This window comes from Monodon monoceros, unplaced genomic scaffold, assembly GCF_005190385.1.
Source record: "Monodon monoceros isolate NGI ecotype Baffin Bay Population unplaced genomic scaffold, NGI_Narwhal_1 Super_Scaffold_14, whole genome shotgun sequence".
In the NCBI taxonomy this organism is placed as follows: Eukaryota; Metazoa; Chordata; class Mammalia; order Artiodactyla; family Monodontidae; genus Monodon; species Monodon monoceros.
The window spans coordinates 69,269,941-69,294,377 of NW_021703770.1; the positions used below are offsets into that span (position 1 = coordinate 69,269,941).

A 24,437-nucleotide genomic window follows, 5' to 3' on the forward strand; every position below is an offset into this window, starting at 1 on the left:
TGGTCTGAGAGCTTCCAGTCCTTTTTTGTTGTCTGTCTGTGATCAGCTCTGTCTTCCCATCTCTCAGTACGTGATGATAAAATGATAAAAGAAGGCCCTGTTCCAGTCTTCTCTTCGAGCTCTAATTTGTGGAGTGACCGGGATGAGCTCATTCCAGGGATCATGCTTTTACAACAGGGCCAAAAATTTCAGAAGACGTGCATGAGATTCTGAGTTAAAAAAAAAAAAAAAATTAAGATTCGAAACTGAAAAGTAACCATCCCATTCTATCCTCCCCAGTGCCTGGAGGCCAGTCTGTTCCACATGAATGTTACGTCCTTCAGCTTCTCCAGGACTGAGAGTTGTCCTTCTGTCCTCCTATGTGGAGCAAGAGCCTTAGTTCTGATGAAGCAGCATTACGACACGGTTGATCCAAAGGTTAGACTATTTTAGCATTTCTCGGCAGGATTTACCAAACTTGATGAGTCAGCTGGTCTTCAGCTGGGCTGTTGCTGGTTTAGCATTATTTAGAAATATTTTTAGCCATTTGTCATCTGTTTCTGATAACTTGAGCTAAGGTGGCTTACTGAAAATCACACGGGAACATGGACTCTGCTAAGGACCGCGATTCTGAACATGTGCAGAGAAGTGCAGCACGACTGCAAATTCTCAGCTCGTTCAGTTGCTGTCTTTCCATAGCTCACTTCAGAGTGGATATTGTTGAGGAAAGCGTATGTATGTTTAACATTTTATTTTGGTGAAAGCAATGTCATCAAGGGGCTTAGATTTAGAGTATTAGGCTCAAATTTTACTTCTCGAGTTACTTTTCGTATTAGTTAAGGGCCTTTGAAATTCTACATGTAATTACAGTATTTTCTGAATCCAGTTCAGCATTTCATAAAGTACTTGTTGCTGATTGTTTTTATAAATATTTTACATTAGCAAAATAGTCTGTACTCCAGTATTTAAAAATAGATAATCATGTTCACTATTTCTCCTTTGAATGTCACAGTTGATGACTCTGAATTCAAACACCTATATTTTGAAAAAGAAGAATTTTATCTTCTTAACTATGTTTATGATTGGAGAGTATCTTCTGTTGTGTAAGAACAAAACCTGAGAAAAATATTGTTATTATATCTATCTACTTCCCTCTTTTTTATACATGGCAACAGATATTTGTCATCTAGGTTAGAGAACTTTCTCAACGGCTCTCTAACGTTTTCCCTTCTTTGTAGAGCATAAATCATGTAGTCACAAACTTGCAGAGTAAATTCATCTCTAGATTCATAGTATGATGCAAGTGAAGATTGGAAAATAATCATTTACCCTCCATTTTAAGAGTGGACCCACTTTCTATGTGTTAACAAATTCCCAAGTTCTTCAGGAAAAGAGGGCTGGCTATAAGCCATGTGGGAGACATAATAGTTAAAAAAAATTTTTTTTTTATTGGAGTATAGTTGATTTACAATGTTGTGTTAGTTTCACGTGTATCGCCAAGTGAATCAGTTATGCATATACATATATCAACTCTTTTAGATTTTTTAATTAGATTCTTTTCCCATATAGGCCATTACAGAGTATTGAGTAGAGTTCCCTGTGTTATACAGTAGGTCTTTATTAGTTATCTATTTTATATATAGTAGTGTGTATATGTCAGTCCCAATCTTCCAGTTTATCCCCCCCCCCCCCCCGCCCCTTACCCACTGGTAACCATAAGTTTGTTTTCTACATCTGTGACTCTGTTTCTGACATCATACTTTTCTGAAAGAACTCAGGCATTGTAGCCGTATAGACCTGGTTTTGGACCCGTATTCTGCCATTTGTCAGTAGTTTCACAAACATTACTTCACCTCTTCAAGCTTCCATTTCCTCCCGTGTGAAATAATGATAATAAAGCTGCTATTGTGAGCAGCAAATGGTTTTGTATATAAAGTGCCTGGTACTGAGCTTGGTGGATGATAAACATTCACAAGTGGTAACTGGTTTGAAAGAAGGGATGATGCAAGTTGAATCGCAATTTAGCCATCTATCAGCCAGGCGATCATGGGAAAGTTAATTCATTCTTCTGAGCCTGACTTTGTGGAACCACTAATTTTATACGAATATTTCTGTGTCTGGACTGCTGCCTATCTAATGCTTAGAATATGATTAATATATTCTAATATATGGCAATTTTTACCACAATGACTATTGTCATTTGCCTTTCCTGACATTCTTCTAGTCTCCGAAATTCAGACTGCCACCCAGTAGTTTCATGTTCCTGCCTCTTCCAGCTCCCAGGCAGATCATAAGGGGCAGAGCTCTTATCCTTTCTTTCATGTGCTCAGGGAGTCTCTTTGTTTCCTGAATTGTGGAGGCCAATTGCATTCTGCGAGATGTTGGCAGCATCCTTCTGTAATTTTATGTTGTGTTGCTTCAACAGGGATTGCTTTGTTGACACACATTGGCCATATGGAAACGATTTTGGATGGTACTGTTGACAGCCGTGTTTACATTGCTGTTTGTGTCTTTTTCCCCCTAGTTCTAAAACAGTTCAGGCCTGGGAGATTCTATCCACATTGCAATAAGCATCTTTTTCTTTCTGTCACCCCACCTCCCTTTTCTTCTTCAAACACAACTTGCTCCTTATTTGTATGTGTAGGCAAATTGCCGAGGTGTGTATCAGAATTGATGGTGAGTGTGTTTTAGAAGAATCCTCTGTCTTAAGGGAAACACTTTACTAAGTTTCCACTGGTATAACTGAAAAAGATAAAAAAACAAGTGAGAAAAATAGACTGATAAGATGAGTCAAAGGGGAAAAGTTTCAACTTTAAATAAAGGACTATTATAAAGACAGGGGAATGGTATGAGGGTTTTCATGGGCTTTTCGGGGTAAGTCAGACTAAACAACCTATTAAAATTATAATAAAAAACACAGCACTTTACATATTTAGACAGATTGCAAATGCTTACTGTTAAGTATCTCTTCTGGTTGAGAAGTGGAAATTTTGATCAAATTTTGGAGAGGAAGGGAGAGAGAAAAATCTCTAGGTGATTTATAACCTATATATAACTTTTGGCAACATGCCAAATTTGTTGGACGATGCTCTGATGTTCTCTTAGTAAGGCATTTGCAGCAAATGGACTAGATTCTTAGAAACAAATCCAAAGGAAAGAATGATCAAATTTGCCCATATTCAACAGCTTCCATGTCATGAAAAATTCTCATTCTAATCACAGAGGTGGCATATGGGGCAAAATAAATTTATAGGATGATTCCATTAATATGAAGTACTAAAATAGGCAAAACTAACCTATAGTTATTAAAATCAGATCGGTGATTGCCTGGGGTAAGAGGTAGGGGGAGATTAATTGGAAAGGAGCATAAATGAATTTTCTGGAGTGATGGAAACCTATATGTTGATGGAGTTGGTGGCTGTATGGAAGAGTACACTTGTCAAAACTCACTGAACTGTACCTTTAAAATATGAGTATTTTATTACAAGTTAATTATACCTCAGTAAAGGTGACTGAAAAATTGAATCTGTACTAAGGCATAGGAGAGAATATAAATATTAATTAGGAAACCTATTGAGAGTTAGAGACAATTATCACAAATATAAGAGTATAAATAGATACTAAGCTCTCAGAAGATTAGAACACATGATCCCATGAAATATCATCTTTAGTCAGTTGTTGATTAAAACTAGCTTTCAATGAAGAACTGCATCCTTATTTCTTGCAGTTGTCATTCATTTAATTGTCTACTGGATCTGAATCAAAATATTCAGAGTCCAGATTCCCAAGGATTTTTCTACAGTCTTTGGCCACACAATGGCACAATATTTGGGTGAAGAGAAAAAACAATCCAGATGTTCATTTAGATGTGAACAAATATCCAAAGACTCTTGGCCTCATATTGATTGAATTTCCTCAGTAAAATATGTATCTTGTTACAAAATTATCAATATGTGAATGTTACAATCTTTTTCTGGTATTCCTCTGCAGCCTGATTTTTCTCCTTAAGTAGAGGGGTTCTGTGTGGGAACAGGTTAAAGCACACAAAGCTTTGTGATCTTGGGTCATGTGTATTTGGTGGCAGTAATGGACCCATTGAAACAGGTGCCGCCATTGAACTATGTAACTGCCCTAACATCAAGTTAGAAGGGAGGCACAGAAAGGGACCAGCCTCTGGGCCAAACAGGTATTCACTGGAGTAAGCTACTGCATTTAGCAGAGAGCCTTGTGCATAGCAGATGCTCCAAAATATTTAAAATTTAGAAGATATTCACTCCCTTCAACAGTCAATTTTATTTCCCATTTGAAACACCATAAGGATATAGCAACGAGTTAAGCTTCCTTAAACCCTGAATTTCTTTATGAGTTAGAACTTTATTGGACACATTATTATAGTGTACAGTGCTAATTTATTTTCCTATATAAGTGACAAAAAAGTGGGAGCTTCCTCACAAGCATTTCTTACCATGATGAATCGTTTAGTTATCAAAAGGTTGCAGTGAATTTCTTGGTGATCATGGAATTCTACAATAGGGTATTAAAAAAAATTTATCCAGGTTAGAGAAAAGCTTTACTCATTAATCTAAGCCAGCTGTAATGTTTAATATGATTTGGGATCTAATTTTGCTTCATTGGTTCTGCTTCAGGTAATGCCAACTTAATGATCCGTTTATGTAATTGTAGAATAATAATAAAGATGCCTAACAATTTTAAGATTCAGGGTGTTCCGAAACATTTCTCCTGGAAACCTAATATATCACAGGGTGATCTGAGGGGAAAAATTTATGTCAAAAAAGTTTGGGGAACATTTTACAGTGTTGCAGTTTCATCGTGCCCATTTAGCAAATGAAAGTCTGTCTTAATTAGTTCGGGCTCTGTCACAGAACACCATAGACTGGATGGCTTATCAGCAACACACATTTATTTCTCACGGTTCTGGAGGCTGGGAAGTCCAAGATGAAGGCACTGGCAGGTTCAGTGTCTGGGCAGAACTTATTTTCTAGTTCATGGATGGCAGTTTTCTCGCTGTATTCCCAGATGGCAAAGCGGTGAGGGATCTCTCTGGGGTCTTTTTTATAAGGGCACTAATCCCATTCATGAGGACTCCACCTTCATGACTTAATCACTTTCTCAAAAGCCCTACTTCGTAATACCACCACATTGGGAATTAGGCTTCAACGTACGAATATTGGTGGGGGGGCACAGATATTCAGTCTAAAGCATTTCACTCCCGGTCCCTCCAATTCATGTCCTCGTCTTATGCAAAATCATTCATCCCATTTCAGTATCCCCTGAACTCTTAACTCAGTCCAGCATCAACTTAATGTCGAGAATCTCATTGAAATATCATCTAAATCAGATATACATGGGACTCGAGGTACAATTCATGTGAGGCAAATTCATCTCTAGCTGTGAACCTGTGAAAACAAGTATGTCCTGTGCTTCCAAAATATAGTGGGACAGGCATAGGGCAGCATTCTCGTTCCAAAAGGAAGAAATAGAAAAAAGAAAGATGTAACAGATTTTAAGAAGTCCAAAACCTAATGGGGTAAATTCCATTAGATCTTAAGCTGGAGAATGACCTTCTTTGGCGCAATGTTTTGCCTTCTAGGCCCACAGGGGTGGCAGTGTCACCCCTATGGTTTGGCAGGACAGCCCTGCAGTGGCTTTCTGTCTGAGTTGGGTTTCAACATATGAATTTGAGGGGTGGGTAGTGGTGCAGACACAAACATTCAGTCAATGGCAGAGTCTCAGGGAAATAGCGCAATGAAGAGCCATAGAGAATTTCATTTTTCTTAATTATCCATTACATCTTCTGTTGTCTTAAGGAGCACTGGTCTTGAGAAAAACAGAGTTTGAGACATGTTGGTTTTTTTTTTAAATTATGTATCTCCTTTATGTCTCAAAACTACCCAGTGAAGTACTCACAGAGCTTAAATTTCTTTCCAAAGTGAAAGTAGTAAGTAATGGAAGAAAGATCAAGTACTCAACGAAAGATCAAAAAGCTCAAGTTGTTGTCTTCTAATGCCATCAATCCATTCATCCACCCATCCTTCCATCTCCCTTTCAACAAAATATGTTCTTCTCTCTGTTCTAAGCTTGTTGGCTACAGAGCTAAACCAAGCAAAGGTGGTTCCTTAGTGAGAGGGGGAGGCATCTAATAAATAAGATGTTTTCACACAGTGATGTCTACAATGATGGAGCCCCACTGGTAGATGTGACAGGGAGGGACTGGCGTGGAGATAGATCGGGCTATTTTAAATGGGGTAATAATGATGGTCCTCCCAGTGGATGTAAAACCTGCTTTGAGACCTAAAGATGAAGCTCTTTCCACTGAGCCATATTTTAAATTTAACTAAAGGACTCCAATACGATAGAGCATGTCATTAAGAGCATAAGTCTGCCTTGATGTAAATCATAATTCTTACTGATTGGGTAACCTTGGGCAAGGAACTTAATGACTCTGTGCCTCAGGTTTCTGATCTGTAAAAATGCTGTTATTAATACTACCTGTCTCAGAAAGCACTGTTAGGAGTTGGATGAGTTAATACAATGCTAAGAACTTAATACATCACCTGACACATAGCAATAAACGCTAGTTGTGTTGTTATTGTTATTTCCTTGTGATTTCTGGTATTTGCCTCCTACCAGAGACCTGGGGTGAGCCTGGCTGTTGAGCTGGTTGTTGGGACTGCATGGCTTTATAAGGCTTATGGAGTTTGGGAAAAGCAAAGTTGTAATTTCCCCTTCGTAACTGTGAAGGTTATAATCCTGAGAAACTCCATGACATGATCATACATGAGCCCTTAAGACTTTTAAGTCCAGCATGGGCATCAGTGTGCTCTGCAGACTGTTCAAGCTGATGTGTGAGTGGCCTCAACTGGCCAGCTCTTGGCTGGGCTGAGCAGGTTGGGGGCCGTGCCGCTGACTCCTGTGCTGCTCACTCTGGCTGTGATCAGTCCCATCAGGACTGAAGAAGGCCAGCCAGCAAAGCAGACCTGAGCCTCCTCCAGCCCCCCGCCAAGGAGGGGGGATTAGGTACACTCGTAACTCCTTTGTGGCACAGCTGGAAACCTCTGGCCTAGTGGTTCTCTGCAGCTAATTAGTATCCTGGGATGCTGTGGGGCAGTCTACTCATGTGGGACCCAAAAGATTTGGCAGGAGAGACCTTGAATCCCAGGAAGGTCATCGCGTTGGTGCTTGAGTCCAGCAAGTGCCCCTGTCTCCCCAGTAACAGTCTTTTAGGGCCACAGAGTGACTCTGGACTGCTTCTTTAAGACGGGAGCCTTGATCAATACAGCTCAAAACTACTCCAAACCTAGCACTCCTTTTCTCTGCCCCTCACCTTTCACCTTCCTCTTTCCTGCTGCTCCCATTTGAACCTGATTCCTTCAAGACTCCTCCTTTAAAACTAGAAAAATCCACAATCTGACTTGATGGTTTATGAGGAAAGACTTGATGGGCCAGGGAAAGGCATCCCATCATTTACTCCTCCATAGCTTGCTTTGTCTTCCTTAATGATGAGAAGCGCTCAAGCTTAGGAATAAGATCTCCTATTTTTCCTGAAAAGAGAAATGTGAAATATATAAAACGCAACATATCTGTAGAATTTTCAAAACACTATTTTAATGAGTGCAGATGGTTAGCTAAATTTGATCATCTTAATGAAAATAAAGAAATCACCACTCTGGAGAATACAGTATTTATAAGATGCTCACTAGTGAATTTCCCATGTGTCTCCTCATTCACTTTTTCTCCCCGAATATCGATCAGCTTTCAATTTATATACTTAAGCCACAAAATTTCTACATTCAAAATTTTATTTATTTAGCAAACATTAACTGAGAACTTATTATGTCCCATACACTGGTAGATGTTGAATGAGTAAGCTATATTTCCCTCACTTGAAGAATTACTGTTATATAGTGATTCAGATACAAAAATTGATAAATTAAGACACATTACAAAAATCACAAAATTCAAGGGCTCAGCAGAGGTCTATTGGGGATATAAATGGTGAGTGGCCAAAGCTGCCTGGGAAGGTTGAGAAGTTATTTGAATTGACAGATTCAAGGATTCCTGAGGCAGAGGAAAGAGGACCTTCTGTGTAGGGGGAACAAAGTCAGAGATGTAGGTATTGGGAGTAGTGGTGATACATTTAGTGTATGTGTGGGGTGGAGGGCAGGAGATGAGCTCAGGGGTGCAGAACAGGGCAAGACGGGGATGAGTCTGTTGTGTCAGGGAAGAAAATTGACCTTTTTCTCTTCTCATTGGTAGTGGAACGTGACAGAGTCCTGCTTTATTTTCTCTTGGACTTTGTTGAGAGGAATTATGGCACTGAGACCAGATAGAAGACTTTCGAGATTCCTATCAAGAAATGATGAGCTCCACTGAGGACTGATGGGAAGAGTGGATGGATTAGAAAGACATGTAGGAAGCGGAATACATAGAATGTGGAAATGTAAGAACAGAAAGAGTTGAAGATGAGTTCAATATTTCTAGGGTGAAAGTTTATTTATTAAAAAAAAATTATTGAGGATTTTTTCTAAGCCAGGTAGATATAGGTGCATATTAGAGTTTCCAGTCCTGGGCCAAGTGTTTGTTCACCCAGGAAATGACAGTATAGTGTGAAATGCGCTACATTAGAGTTTCATAAAGAGTACCAGGGACACTTCAGTTACTATCGTTGCCTAACAAACCACCGCAGAAGTAGTGGTGTGAAACAGCAACAGTTTTACTATGCTCCTGGATTCTCTGAATCAGGAATTCAGAAAGGCAACATGTGATATGAGGAGCCTCATCTGGGAAAATGTGAAGATGTGGAAGAAGATGACCCATTGCTATGGGCTGGAATTATATGAAGGCTCATTCATTCACATGTCTGGGCTCCTGGCTGGGAGGACTCAAAGGTTACATGTGGGTGTCCACTCTATGTGGGTTGACTTGCTCAGTGCAGGGAAACCTCAGAGGGGCTGGACTTCTTACCCGGAGGCTCAAAGCTTCAAGCACAAGTCTTTCAATGAACAAGGTAGCGTTGCCTTTTCTGGCTGGCCTTAAAAGTTGTGCATCATCACACTGCCACATTTTATTGGTTAAAAGAGAGTCCTAAGCCCACCTGGATTCTAGGGCAGGGGACATAGACTCCAACTCTTATAGAGAAAATTGTCAAGACTGCATTGTAGAAAAGCATATGGCAGGGAAGATATTGTGGCCATCCTTGGAAAATGAAATCTGCCATAGACACCCAACCAAATTTCAGGATAAGGCTTTGTGGGGAAAATTGTTTTTAAGTGTGTAGGCAGAGGAGACAGCATACGCAAAGATCTTCAGGAAGGAAAGAGAACACTTTGCATCCAGCAAATCTGAACACAGAGTTGAACTAGAGCAGTCAAGAGAACTCAGCCTTGTATAAGCAACTGTGACCTTGACCACAAAAGATCTTTCAACCTTTGGAAAAAACCTCAGACCTTGTCTTAAAGGTGGAGGGAATTCTTGAAGGTTTTTAAGCAGTCATGGGGTGGGGACATTTTCACACTTGTGATTTAGGTATATCCTTTCTGTTGGGTCTGGAATGACGAGCCAGGGTTTGCGAAAGAGAGTAGGATGACAGAAAGGATGGGATGGACAGTCCTGATATGCAGAGTCTTCTAAGAGAAGGGTAAAAAGTGGACTGCAGAACAGAGAATGGATGGGAACATGGCAAGATTAGAGGCAGGGTTGTCAGGGACCAGGCTTTTATGGTAATTTAACTAAGATGGAGTAGTGTCTAAACTAGAAATATTGAAGAGTTGGAAAAAAATTGACAGATTTAAGAAATAGTCAGAGACTATAATATAATAGACTGGATCTAATGACTGTTCATATGTGTGGGATAGGGGAGAAAGAAGAAATGGGAATTCAGTTACTTGAGATAGAGAATACAGGAGGTGGCGCAGGTTGGAGTAGAAAGAAATAAAGAGCTCCTTTTCGTTAGTGTAGTTTAAATAATTAATTTAGCATCTAATGGTTTGTGACATTATGTGAATTTTATGTACTGAGACATGCTGCTATTTACTCTTTTTTTTGTTGCTTTGTTTTTTAAGAGTCTACCTCTATTGCATACATAGGTGTAGAGTATTTAGTGTTTGCAGCACTGTTAAATAAGTAAGGAAATCCTCTTTTGAAGTAAGATACACATTTCCATGTGAAATTATGGAATATATTCTTAGTCATTTACTTTTTATTTTTTATGGAAATAGATTTATTCAAAATTAGATATTTTGCGTTAAACACGTGCATGAGGCCCTCATTAACTGACAATAATTGGTACTTTTGTCAATCTTTGCCCATATAAGCAAGAAGCAACTGCGGAAATGACCTTATAGAATCTGAAGAGCATAAACAGTCTCTCAAGTATGTTAGAGTTGGGTTTGAACTACCTGGAGAAAATTGCACTGAAAAATAGATTACAGCAGAGGGACAGCTGGAGGTCACAATGGAAGCTTTGGCCTGTGGTTTTAAACATCAGAAATTTCATCCAACTACTCAGAAGGTTCTAGAGACTTCAAATTGTAATTGCTACAAACTCAAATCGACTACAACCTCATTTATTTGCACTTGCACTTCCAAAAGGAAATGCTGTTCTTGGTTATGAAAACAGTGTTTCTTCCCTAATGGGCTGCCCTTCCTTTGTGAGCAGGCTTTGCTTTTATTATTCTGAAAGGACAGATGCAGTCAAGCTGCAGAATGACAGCTGCACACTGATGTCAGCAGAGTAAAGAGGGACTTGCTCCCTCATTCTATTTAGTTTATAGGCAATGTACCCACTTTCAAACAAAATAAGAAAATACATTAAATGAGAACCTTGTGTAAATTTTCTGTAAATGGAAAGAAAGCCTGTACGTATATAAAAGTAATTTCTATGATTTTTCATATAAGTGTATTTCTTATGTGTGTATTTTTCATATAAGAAGTGTATATTTCATATAAGTGTATATGTATATATATCACAATATATATACGCACACAAACACAGAGCCTCATTAAGCTATTCGTTCAATAAGTACTTATTAAGTATCTACTGGCTGCAAAATAACATTCTAGGTGCAGGGGATATAGCAGTTAACACAGAAGGCTGAAATCTGCGCACTGTGGTGCATTTCACATTCCAGTGGTGGGTAGATATAGGCCCAAGATGAGTTTGGATGAGAAAAAAATGAACTTCTCTAAATAATCGCCATCTTGAGTATCTCTCTTTTATCTTCCATGGGTTGCTGAAATTTTACGGTGCATCAGAACCACCTGAGCTACCTATTGAAGGGCAGATTCTTAGCCCTCACATCCAGAATCCCTAAATCACTGTATCTCAGTAGGAGTCGAGAAACCTGGATTTTAAAAATGCACAGATTAGGATGAAGATGTCCACAAACCACATTTTGGGAAGTTCTGTTATATGAGGAAAGTTCGTTTGTTGCGTCTTCCATAATTTCTTTACTGTATGGTCATTGTTAATATCCTGCCACACCAGTAGAAATGCCAGAGAACCCTTCAGGCCCCAGAACTTGAGTGATTGCGAGTATATGGTGTTCTTAAGAACAACCCGACTTTATTTATAGAAATGAAAAATTTTAATCAGAATATTTTCAGCTACAGTTTGTTGTCATCAATCATGTGAGTAACATGACTTGTGCACATTTATTTATAGCTTATATAAATATGTGTACATTTGGTTATGATTATACTTCTTTGTTAAAAATATCACTGTTTATATTTGCAAACATTTGTCATGTATACGTAAGGGAAGATTTGTGTATTACTAATAAATGTAAATAGTAATACTACATGTGGCTTGTGATTTATGTGCACCTTTTTCTAGAAGTGCAAATTTAAAGCTGCCTGAGGTCTTTTTTTTTTTTTTTTTTTTGAGGCTTGGGAAAAGTATGTTTTAGTTTTTAAATTTTTATTAAAATTTTTTTTATGGGAGTATACTTGATTTACAATGATGTGTTAGATTCAGGTGTACAGCAAAGTGAATCAGTTTTACATATACATATCTCCACTCTTTTAAAGATTCTTTTCCCATATAGGCCATTACAGAATACTGAATAGAGTTCCCTGGGCTATACAGTAGGTTCTTATTAGTACGGATGCCTGAGTTTTGTGTTTTGTGCTAATCCCCACTTTTATTCCAGTCACGGTCGATCAGGCACACAATCAGACTCTCCCATTTCTCTCTTGGGTCCTCCTTAAAGTTGCTGCTGAATTTTTATTCCCAAACAGACACTCATAACACACTCTTCTTAATGATGTGTGGTGTCTCCATTTTGCCCACAGATTTCATCAACTCAAGGGTGAGGCCAATAGTGTACCACTGACCCTTTTCTAGCCTGTCACCATGTATCTTATTTTTCAGCCAGGAGGAATTTTTTGCCTGGAACTTTTATGCCACCAGGTTTGAGCATAGACTTCTCCGTTTGTTTAAAATACAGTTTCTTATCTCTTTTTTAAAAAAAATAACAGCTTTATTAAAATATAATTTATATACCATATAATTTACCTGTTTAAAGTATAAAGTGCAAATACCACCACGATCTAATTTGAGAACATTTTCATCCCCCTATCAAGAAATTCACACCCACTAACAGTCACCAGTCCTAGAAGACCACTAATCTATTCTTGTCTCTATAGATCTGCCTGTTCTGGACATTTCATATAAATGGAATCATACAATATGTGGTCTTTTGTGACTGGCTTCTTCAACTTAGCATATGATTGCTGTGGTTCATCCGTGTTGTATCATGTAGTTCATTCCTTTTTGTGTCTGAATAACATTCCATTTTATGTATATAGTACAATTTTATTTATACATTTGTTATCTAGTGAACATTTGGGTTGTTTCCAAATTTTGGCTAGTTTGAATAATGCTTTTATGGATATTCATGTAATCTCTTGCCTTTTTATCTGGTTATATCCTAGCCATCTTTCAAGGCCAAACTCAAATGACAGCTCCTCTGTGAAATCTTCCCTGGTCTTTCACGAAGTCACTCACCTTTCCCCTACTTTCCTTTCCATTATGCACTTTCTCATTAGCACTTTCCCTGGGTTTTTGACATTTCTGTCCCCTTGTTCAACTGTGAACTTCCCAAAGGCATGGGCAGCATCTCACCATTTTTCATATCTGCCTTGGTGCCCAGTATAGTCAGGGCTTGGTCAATAGTCAGATAAGTGTTATTTGTAGGAAGGAAAGAAGAAACAAAGTAAGGAAGGGAGGAAGGAAAGAAGAAGATAGTCTTAAGATAATAAGCTTTTGTTTTTAGCTGAATCACAGTGCTATATTTTCTGAGACTCTTGATGTCAATAGCCAGATGAATTGTTGGAAGAGTGGGAAAAGGGGTTTTTGAGTCAGAAATAAGCTCATTATATTGGTACTACAAAAGTAAGAGACTTGAATAGTTTTATCATATTTCCAAATCTTATCAGAATTAAAACTGCAAAACCAGTGACAACAGTGAGTCAGAAAATTAAACACACAAGCTACAAATAGACAATTTTATATTTCAGTGATTAATCATAACAGCACCACTTAATTGGTGTTTTAAAAAGGATACATTTTTTTCATTAAATATTTCTTCATCTTATAACATGTATTACGTAGCTGAGAAATTAATTGTAATATATGAAATATGTAGAATATACATAAGATTTGACATGTAGAATATACACAAAATTTGGCAAGAACATGGAGGCGAGAACGTTTTTTCTTTAATCCGAAGGAGGGAAAGTCTACATCAAAATGGAGAAACATATGTGTCTCTTTCAAAGTGAACAATTTCATGTCCATAAAGGGTAGAGTAGAGAAGAGTAAATCTGAGATGCTGGAATCTGTGCTGTCAGGTTGGAAGGACTCGGGGGGCCCTCGGTCAGTGGGGTGAAGGCGCCGGAAGGAAGCCATCCTTGCTCTTGGCTACCCCTTATCCAGCTATTAATGAACTTTTAAGGCTGCCAAGGGAGAGCCCTGTTGGAGGTGAAATGGAAATGGCTGAAAGTTTTCAATAAGGATCTGAGTCTTTCACTCTCTTTGTGCCCCCAGAGTAATAAGAGGGATAATTTCAGAGCAAGAAAGATAAAACCAAAACACAATTTGACCTACTCTTTACTTTTTACTAGGGCAAACCCTGACTACTCCATTCCCTTTCTGCTATTGCTTTTGTTCAAGTACATGAGTTATAGTCTTGGGCTTGGTGCAAAATGCAATAGGGTGCTCTTGGCAACAATTATCACCAGTGGATGGAAAGCTAATAGGTGGCATCAATAACAATAATAAGTTCTACCAATTATCAGAACCTGTCATGGAGCCAGATACTCTGCTAACTGATTTGTATCTGAAATCTTACTTAATAATTATTGCATTCTCCTAATGAGGTAAGTAGTTGTATCCCTATATTTTAAGGGAGAAAATAGAGACTCTAAACGATCAAGCCTATTGTATTTCATGAATTTATTCATTCCATCTACTCTTTCAATGACTATTAAGTAGTCTCCATTCTATAAGAGGCATATGTTTGAGTGTTCAGTTTGTTCATCTCCAAAGCTACCACCTCCTCCTGTACTCCAGATCCATCTCTGTACCTTTTTGGAGTTTTGCCTCATCACTTATTTTGTCTACATGTGGCATCAGAACTTTTTCTATCTGTTTTCCCCCACCATGTTAAAATCTCTTAAGCCATTACAAAACTGCTTTTTAAAATTACATTTGTCCCCCTACCTACTCCATCTCTCTCCTTCCATTTGAGGGAAAACTTCTTACAATAATGCTCATTCATCTCTAACCCATCACATATTCACCCCTCAACCAATGTACCTCATTCTTTTCCCACTACTCAACGGAAACTGTTCTAAGCAAAGTCATCGTTAACTTTCCAATTGCGAAATAATGCACATCTTCTCCTATGTCTATCTTACATGATTGCTCTGTGATATCTGACCCTGTGGACCATTCTCTTCTTTGGGTTTCCCCTCCCTTGACCTCCATGTTTCTCTTATCCTCTAGCATCTTGTTCTCAGTCTCCTTTGAAGACTTATCTTCTTGATCCAACACTGAAATATTGATACTAGTCTTTCCCAGAGTCCAATCTTTGGTCTTTTGCTTTTCTTATCTATATAGTCATCATTGGTAAACTTGCTTAAATCTGATGATTCCCACATTTATATCCACCTCCCAGATTTCCTTTTCTAACGTTAAAATCATAAGCACAACCACTGATCTTTCCCATTTGGTTGTTCTACATACATCTCAAAATCAACATTAAAAACTGACCTCATACTTTCCTCTATAAAATTGTCCTTTTCCTTATTTTTATCAGTGATGACATCTAGTCACCTAAACCAGATAACTGGAATCAGTCTAAGCCCCTCCATCCTTCAATCCTTTCCTACCTTCGCTTGGTCACTCACTTGATCCTCTTGAGTCTACTTTCTATATTTTATTTGGAAGACATCTTTTCTCCATCCCTCCTTGTTACTGTTTTAGTTTACATCTCTTCTTGCCTTAATTACTGTAAAGACCTCATGAATGTTCTTCCTTCCTTCAGTCTTTTTTCTCTGTAAGTCATCTTTCACAGAACTTACAGAGGGGTGTTAAATGCAAACCAAAGCATGGCATTCCCAGTAATAAATTCTGGTGATGGGTTTCCATAGCATTCAGGAAAGTCTGAACTGCTGAGCTTGGCAAACAAGGCATTCATCACTAGGTCCATGTCTTTCTTTCTAGCTTTATTTATCATCCACTCCAACATGCCAGCTACACCCCCGGAAAAGTTGAAGTGCAGACTATTTACCATTAAAGGTCCTTGGTATGTGATCCTCTCAGCAATGCACTTTTGTTCTTTCGCCCCTTGAGACTGTCCTCCCTTTTCTCCATCTTTTACAATTTCCTTTGGATTTGTGACAGGTGGATCTGATTGCTCCTCTAATCTGAGCTAGATGATTTCTCTCTGTTTTTATCCCACAGACTATGGATTATTCTTTTTTAAAATCTTTAACCTGATACTTACAACACTTCACTCAAAGTAGTGGTAAACTTATTTCTTTCAGAAATAGAGTGTTAATTTGTTGAGGAGTTTTTATCTTCGTCCCTGGCACACAGTAGGGGTATATTTAACATACATAGTGTTATCAAATAAATGAATGAATCCATCTGAATCTGTTCTTTAACGCCCCAGTGGAATCATCTTAGGTTTTCTCTAAATGTAATAGCAGAAGGCACTTCTCTTTCCAAAAAATATCATGGAGGAATTAGAGCATTTCCTATACCTTATATTGTTTTCATAGAGGGCACTGATCTCTCTTTGATTTTCCCAGTAATAGTATTACCTATACGACTCTCTTTCTGATCAAAGTAGACCCTTGGTGACAGAGAGCTTAGATAAAGATTTTGAGAAAATCAGACACAGGGGAATTCTCATTATACGGTAGATTAAAGATTGTCCTAAAGCAAGTCCAGTTTATGAGATGCCCTCAGCCTGCCTGAGATCTGAGACTTCTGAGGTTGTAGGATGCTTGTTTGTTTCCTGTCATTTATTTCCAAATATCTAGTGTAAGGGAGAAACCAGTTTTTAAAAATAAACTTGTCTCTATGTGTGAATGTTAGTGATCATGTAGGGAAATAGTTAAGATGTAGAGTTTTAGATAAAATCTAACATTCTGTCGTTAAGAGAAATGATGTTTCAAATGTGCTAACCATGCATCATGTTGGCGTAATCACTGAGAACGTCACGGATGAAGCTGGCACACTACACTTGGATCAGAGGCTTTCCTTTCTTCATACGTGAAGAATGATTGAAATTTCTCTGTCCCAGTTCTCTAATTTCTTTATTCTCACTTATTTAATACTCCATGATTACGTGGTATTCTACCATATTCTTCCCTCCAGTTTTCAACTTAATATTCTCTACCTCATCCCCTTGACAGTCTGGAGCAATATTTTCTAGGGAAAATAAGAAAGGTCTCTTCTCCATGTTCAACTAACGAATCTTTTTATTTCTCTGCACATATTCATACCTCATTCATTCCAATCTCTTAAAAATCAATATGTTTTATTTTTCTCATTTTTTGCTTTGAAAAAATATTCAGTTGCTCATAATCTTCCAGTGGTTTTTCTCAACCTTGGATTTAGTCACAAAGCATGAAAAGGAACTTCAAGATTCCATATTTATTCATTTACTTAACAAGTATTTATTGACGACCTACCGTGTATCAGCCACTTGGAATGCACTGATAAAAAATACAAACACGAATTGCTGCTCTGTGACTTTACATTTCAGTAAGGGAGGCATATAATATCTAGCAAACATGATAAATATGTGGAGTATGTGGTATGGTAAAGATAATAAGCTATATAAAGAATAAAATAAGGTTAAGGGAATCAGAAGTGTGAGGGGAAAAGAAGCAGTTTACAATTTGAAATAGAAGGCTTAGAGTAAGTGTTGTTGAGAAGATTAAATATGGGCAAAGACTGAAGCAGGTGAGGGAAATAATCCCAGATCAGGCAATGTGCATTCCTGATGGAGAGAAGAGCAAGTTCAGTGGCCCCAGGATGTTGCTGTGTGTGGCAGGTGTGAAAGACAGCAGGAAGCCACTGCAGGTGAGGAGGAGTTGGGGAAAAGGGGGCATCTTGGTGCTGAAGACGGAAGTAGCAGGAAGCAGATCATGAAGACCTAGGAATTTGGCTTTTATTCTGAGCGAGATGATAAGCCATTGGAAGTGTTTGAAGAGATCCGTGGCATCATCTGACAAATAACCTAAAAATATCACTCTGGATGCCATTTTTGAGTAGTTTGAAGAAGATACAGTAGGGGTAGGGAGAACTAAGAGGCCACTGCAGTACTCCAGGTGGGAAGTGATGGCTACTTGGAATAAAATGACACATGTGGAGAGAGGGAGAATTTATCAGGATCTAGACAGTTTTTTAAAAAGTGAGCCTGATAGCATTTCCTGATGGATTAAATGTGGAGTTTCAGAGAAAGAGAGGAACCAAGGATGACTCTTAAGATTTTTGTTCTGAGGAACTAGAAGGATGGAATTGCCGCTGCGATAGGGAAGATTCAGTGGAGCAGGATATGGGAGAAAAATCAAAAGTTCAGCTTTGGAAAGATTGAATTGAAGATGTCAAAATCCCAGTGAAGATGATAAGTACGTAGTTGGATTGATGACTCGAGTTCAGAAGATAGATTTGGGCTGGAGATATAAATTTTAGAGTTTCTGTCAACATATAAATGTATTTGAAGCCATGAGACTGGAGGAGGTCATAAAGAGAGTGTGGGTACGTAGACTAGAGAACTATGACCCAGTTTGAACGATAAGTGACCTAGAAAAAGAGGAAGACACAGAAAAAGAAACTAAAAAGGGAAGCCCAGTGTGATGTGGAAAGAAAGCCAGAGTGGGGCTCCCTGGAAGCCAACAGAAGAAAGAATGTCAAAGAGAGAGGAATCAGTTCTATCCAGTCCTGCAGATGGGTCAAACAAGATGAGGAGGAAGGTCATTAGAAGGTCAATAAGCAGGTCTTTATTGACCTTGACAAGAGAATAGCTTTCGTGGACTGGTGAGGGAAAAGTCTGGTTGAAAGAGTATTTTAAGAGCATGGAGAGAGAGGAATTAGAGGCAACAAGTATAGACAACTTGTCTCAGGAATTGTACTGCAAAGGGTAGTTGAAAAAATAGGGTATTAGCTGGTGGGGGAAATAGTGTTGACTGTATTTTTTAAAATTTATTTTAAAATTAATTTTTATTGGACTATAGTTGATTTACAATGTTGTGTTAGTTTCTGCTGCACAGCAAAGTGAATCAGTTATACATATACATATATCCACTTTTTTTTAGATTCTATTCCCATATAGGTCATTACAGAGTATTCAGTAGAGTTCCCTGTGCTATACAGTAGGTCCTTATTAGTTATCTATTTTATATACAGTAGTGTGTATATGTCAATCCCAATCTCCCAGTTTATCCCTTACCTCCTCTTTCCCCCTAGGTAAATCATAAGTCTGTTTTCTACATCTGTGACTCTATTTCTGTTTTGTAAATAGGTTCTTTTGTACCATTTTTTAAGATTCCATATATAAGTGATATCATATGATACTTGTCTTTATGTGACTTACTTGACTCAGTAACACAATCTCTAGGCTTTTTTTTGTGTGTGTGTGGCGGTGCTGGGTCTTTGTTGCTGCACACGGGCTTCCTCTAGTTGTGGTGAGCGGGGGCTACTCTTCGTTGCGATGCGCGGGCTTATTGTGGTGGCTTCTCTTGTTGCGGAGCACAGGCTCCAGACGCACAGGCTCAGTAGGTGTGGCTCACGGGCCTAGTTGCTCCGCGGCATGTGGGATCCTCCCAGACCAGGACGCGAACCCATGTCCCCTGCATTAGCAGGCAGATTCTCAACCACTGCACCACCAGGGAAGCCCCTCTAGGTACTTTTAATCATAGAATAAATAACTTCTATTTGAATGCTGTTGATGAAATGGTGCATTAAAAAGGAAGACATTAATGATGTGGGAGAGACAGGAGAGAAAACTCAGAGTGATGTTTTTGAGGAAGCAGGGATGAAGTCTAGTGCACAGGCTGGGGGCTGGCTGGGGCTGGCCTTATCAATAGCATTAGGTGGGCAGACAGTATATAAGTGTAGTTTCTGGTAAGTGGATTGCTGTGGTGGTGGGATGTCAGATAACTCCTTCTAATTGTTTTACACTTAAAAAACTTTTTTTGTTAAGAACAACCACAGAAGAGTATACTAAGTATCAATATACAGTTTAGTGAGTTATCACCATACTGAAGACTATGTGGCCATCATCTTGGTCAAATAATAAAAAAAAAACGTAGGCAGCCCGGCGCCCACACCCACACATGTTCCTTCATAATCCTTATGCACTTCCCCTCCAACAAAGCAACAGTTATCCTGAATTATCACGTTACAGTTTAGTTTTGAATTTTAAAAGCGAATATACAATATTTTGCATTTGCGTCAACATTGTGTTTGTCGAATTCATCTACTTTGCCGTACATTATTGTAGTACAATTATTTTTACTTCCATAGAATATTTCATTGTAAGATTACATAATTTGATTTTCCATTCCACCCTTGATGGGCATTTGGACTGTTTCTAGTTTTGAGCTTTTAGCCTGCTATAAACTCTATGGTACATGTGGTGGTGGGGGGGCTTTTTTGTTGAATACACACCTATGGGTACACATGTTCAATTTTAGGAGATAATGCCAATCATGCTCATTTGGCTGTATCATTTCTACTTCCACTGGCAGTGTATGAATGCTCCCTTTGTCCCAAATTCTTTCCAGCATTTGCAATTATTATCTGTTAAATTTTGATGTTCCTAGTGAGTGTGGCTTTTATTTCACATTTCCCTAGAAACTACTCAGGTGGTGCACATGTTCATCTGTGTATTGTCCACTTTGATACATTTTTTTCGGTAAAGTATCCATTCAGGTTTCTTGCCCACTTTTCTGACTATTCCCCATCAATAAGGGATCTTCATATGTTTTGGATGTGACCCCTTAGCTGGTTATATATATTGCAACTATATTTTCATATTCTGTGTTTGCCTCTTAACTCTATTAATGGTACTTTTGAGGAGCTGAGGTTCTTAATTTTAATATAGTCCTATTTATTAATTTTTGCCCTTATGCTTTGTGCTTTCTACATACTATAAGAAAACATTTCCTATGCCTCATTAAAAAGATACTATTTCTAAAAGTTGTATTGATGGTTTCTCACATTTAGATTCATAATTGACCTGGAATTAAGTATGGTGTGAGATCGGGTCAAAATTAATTTTTTTTTTCATAAGAAAATCTAATTTTCTCAGCACTACTTACTAAAAAGACCATTCCTTGTCCATATCTCTGAAGTGCCACATTAGTCTTAAAATGAATATCTATATATGATTGCGTAGGTTTCTTGATCTTTATTCCATTTTAGTAGTCTATGTGTTTCCCTTTTCATCAGTACCATATTGTCTGATTAATGTTGTACACACGCACATACATTTTCTTAGCACACATATATTTGTTAAATATCACTATACTTTTATTATGTTTGAGAAGCAATATCCATTCAAATCTTTACACATGTTCATCATTTTTATTGCTTGTCATTCCTTCATGAATTTCTGAGCTCCCACCTGATTTCATTTCCCCTCTGTCTGAAAAACTTTTTAGGATTTCCATTACTGAAGTGTGCTGGAGCTAACTTTTCTCAGTTTTCCTTTGTCAGAAAATATCTTTGTTGCACCTTCACTCTTGAAGAACGTGTTCTTTGCGAGCAGCGTTCTGTGTTGGCAGTTATTTTCTTATGTCTTCTGTTGTTTCTGCTCAAAAATCTCCTTCAGTCTATTCTGGTCCTGTCAGATTAATCTCTTTTTGCCCCTGCTGTAGTTGTAAGGCTTTATTGTTTTGGTTTTCAACATTTTAAAATGATACACTTAAAAAAAAATCATACTGCTTGTGGCTCACAGTGCTTCTTGAATCTGTGCTTCATAACGTTCATCCATTTTGGAAAATTTTCAACCATTATTTTTTCAAATATTACTTCTGCCCTATTTTGCTTTCCTTCTGGGACTTTAGTTACATATATTTTAGCTTCTTTCTTTTTTTCCCCTCTCTGTCTCTTTTCTATTTTCCATGCATATATTTCCTACCTGTTTTGTTCAGGATATTTTCTTCTTCCTGACTTCTAGTTCAATACCGTTCTTTTGGGGTCTGTTTAATCTGCCGCTAAAGTTATCTTTTGGATTCTTAATTTTGATCATTATATTTTTCAGGTCTAAAATTATCTTGTTTTATTTTATAGTTTCAGTATTCTTTTGAAATTCTTAATCTTATCTTTTTTCTTATTAAGTATATTAAGCATAGTTACTTAATGCCTCAAGCCTGATAACACTATTTTGTGAGTATTCTGCGTATCTGTTTTCTTTCGTGTTTCTTTTTCATTTGTGTGATATTGTCTCTTTCATGAACACTGTTTTGGTTAAGTTCTGGACATTGTATGTAAAAATATTTTTTAAAAGTTATTGAGGATAATATCTTCCTTCAGGAAGGGTGTATTCTTGCTTCTGGTAGATATCTAGGAGCACTAGCAATCTGAATTATCTAATCTAATTTTAAGGGATTGAGACAATTTAAACCTTACGTATTTCAGAGTTTGCTTTGTTCTTATGGCATAGCTGGTTTTTATTGACCCAACCCAAAGTTTGTGTCGTTTACCAGGGTCCTTCCTTCTTGGTTAGACCCATTTCCCAACATTTGGGAACTCTTCAGAGAAGAGCTTGAGGACTTGCAGTCTTTTTGTGGTGAACCATCCCCTTAGACTAGAAAAGATATTGAATGTGCTATCGAGTTTCTCAGCCCCTCACATGTCTCATCCTGAATCGGCAGATGTCCTTGGGATAAGTGGCAGGCTCAGTTATCTGTTTTCTTCTTCTCCTGGATCATATGCCACAGTACTTCATTACCCTATTAGTTCTATCTTGCTTTCAAGAAACTTTCAGGCGTATTTTTTTCTAGATCTCATGGCTTGTTCTTAATGGGGGAATTGTCTAGTTCCCTTTCACTTGAAAGGAAATTACTTATTACTTGAATTCTTTTAGTCAGGTAGGAAGAAAAGTCATCCATTTTACACAAGGATGGGACGGGAAATGCTGGAGGTTTGAGGATCAAGAAAAAGGTGTGAAGGAGTCAATTACCACAGTGAGAGAGTCAATGTACTAAGGAATTATAGTCTGGTTGCTGGGTATTATTAAAAGCAGGATTGGGGGTTGTGGTTATTAATTCAGAATGGTACCAAGAAGTCAGTTGTGCTTTCCTTTTGTTATGTTCTTTAATTATACAGTGGCTAGGGGTATAGGTTATTTTATCCAGGCTGGTGGTTTTGTCAAACAAGTCCAACAAAGACTCTGATGGGCAAGGGAATTGGGTGTCTATGTTAGGGGGTGATGAAAATGATTGACTATGGAATTTAACCCAGGTATAAAGGGAACAAAGGAGATCATGGAGCTGAGAGACAATGAATAGTGATGGGAACAGTGGGTTGAAAGTCCCAATGGGATAGAAAAACTGTTGGCATGTGAGTACGAAAAGAAGTGAGCTGGAAAGAGGTGGAGCTCGGAGAAAGGGATTCTTGGAATTGAGGCTGTGGAGAGGTTGCAGGCATTGATGATGCAAGGTCTGAGGTAGGTCCTTACGAGGAAGTCGCTGAGATAAGGTGGAGGTCAAATTGAAGGAGAAGAGTTCAAAGACTGAGAGCCAGAATATTGGAAGGATTATCTATGTGCATATTGAGATGGTCAAGAATTAAGACAGGAGTAATTTTGGAGTGTCAGTGGGTCATGGAAATGTGAAGAAGAAATGAAAAGAGAAATGAGAAGGAACCTGGGTGTTGGTACATAACAGGAACAACAAATAGTGGGTGATACAATCTTGTGGGGCTTTAAGCAGGGAGAATGGTCTGGGAGCATCAATGAAGTCAGGCTGGACAGCTGCTCCATGTCTACTTTTATCAGTACATGCATCACTTGAGAAGGCTGAAGGGGAGAATGTCTACAGGGGAGAATCAGAATGCATGAGAAGGAGGGACTCTTCAGAGGAGAGTTTGAGGACATGCAGTCCTTTTGTGGTGAACCATAAATTGCAGGAGACGCTGCAGGCTTACCTATGACTACACTGAAAAGCTATTGTTAGGAATAAATAAGAAAATGTATGTGACAGGACCAAGTATAGTGTCTGGCCTACATTATGGTTCAATGTTAGAGTATCTTCACTCTAGTAAAATACTGTTTAGGATGGGTCTCAAAATGTGTCCAGTGAGGAGAGTTTGGGCAATTTATTTGGACTTCTTGATAATAAGCACTAATTAAATATGTGCTCTTTCTACACACAATACACTGTGTATAATACTGCAGAAAAGTATAAATTAAAATGCCTTTGGCAGCAAACAACAAAAAATACAGCTCAGTGGCTTAATTTATTATTTATTCACTCAAAACAAAAGATCTTGTGGTAGAATGACTTCATGTTGTTTTAATTAAGGGGTCCGTGACATCATCAAGGTCATAGTTTCATAGTTTCTATCTTTCGCTTCTGCCATGTTCAGCATTTTGGATTGTTTCCTTATGCTGGCTCTCTTTATTAACCCAGGATAACTGGTCAGTTGCAGCCATGACGCCCAGGTAATCTAGAGGAACATGAAGGAATGTTTCCTCCTGTGTGCGACTTTTTAACAGTGAGGAGAACTTTACACAGTAACTTCTTCTCAAGTCTCGCTGTTCAGAACGTCACCCCATGTTCACTTAAACCGATTACTGCCAAGGCGATGAGATCACCATGACTGGCTCAGACCAAGTTGGATCCACCCTCTGAGGCTTCTGCCTCCTTCCCTGAAGGACACAGATACATGTTGAATAAAATCAGGACTTTGT

General features: G+C 38.3%; 1 long non-coding RNA gene across 1 annotated transcript in view; it reads left to right on the forward strand.

The window, feature by feature from the left end:
* The first annotated feature begins 416 nt into the window (after positions 1-416).
* The window catches only part of LOC114895228, an 80,150-nt gene continuing 56,129 nt past the window's right edge, over positions 417-24,437 (forward strand). Inside the window, exon 1 of the long non-coding RNA XR_003793456.1 lies at positions 417-710. This is a non-coding gene — a long non-coding RNA (uncharacterized LOC114895228). The remainder of the gene's footprint in view (positions 711-24,437) is intronic.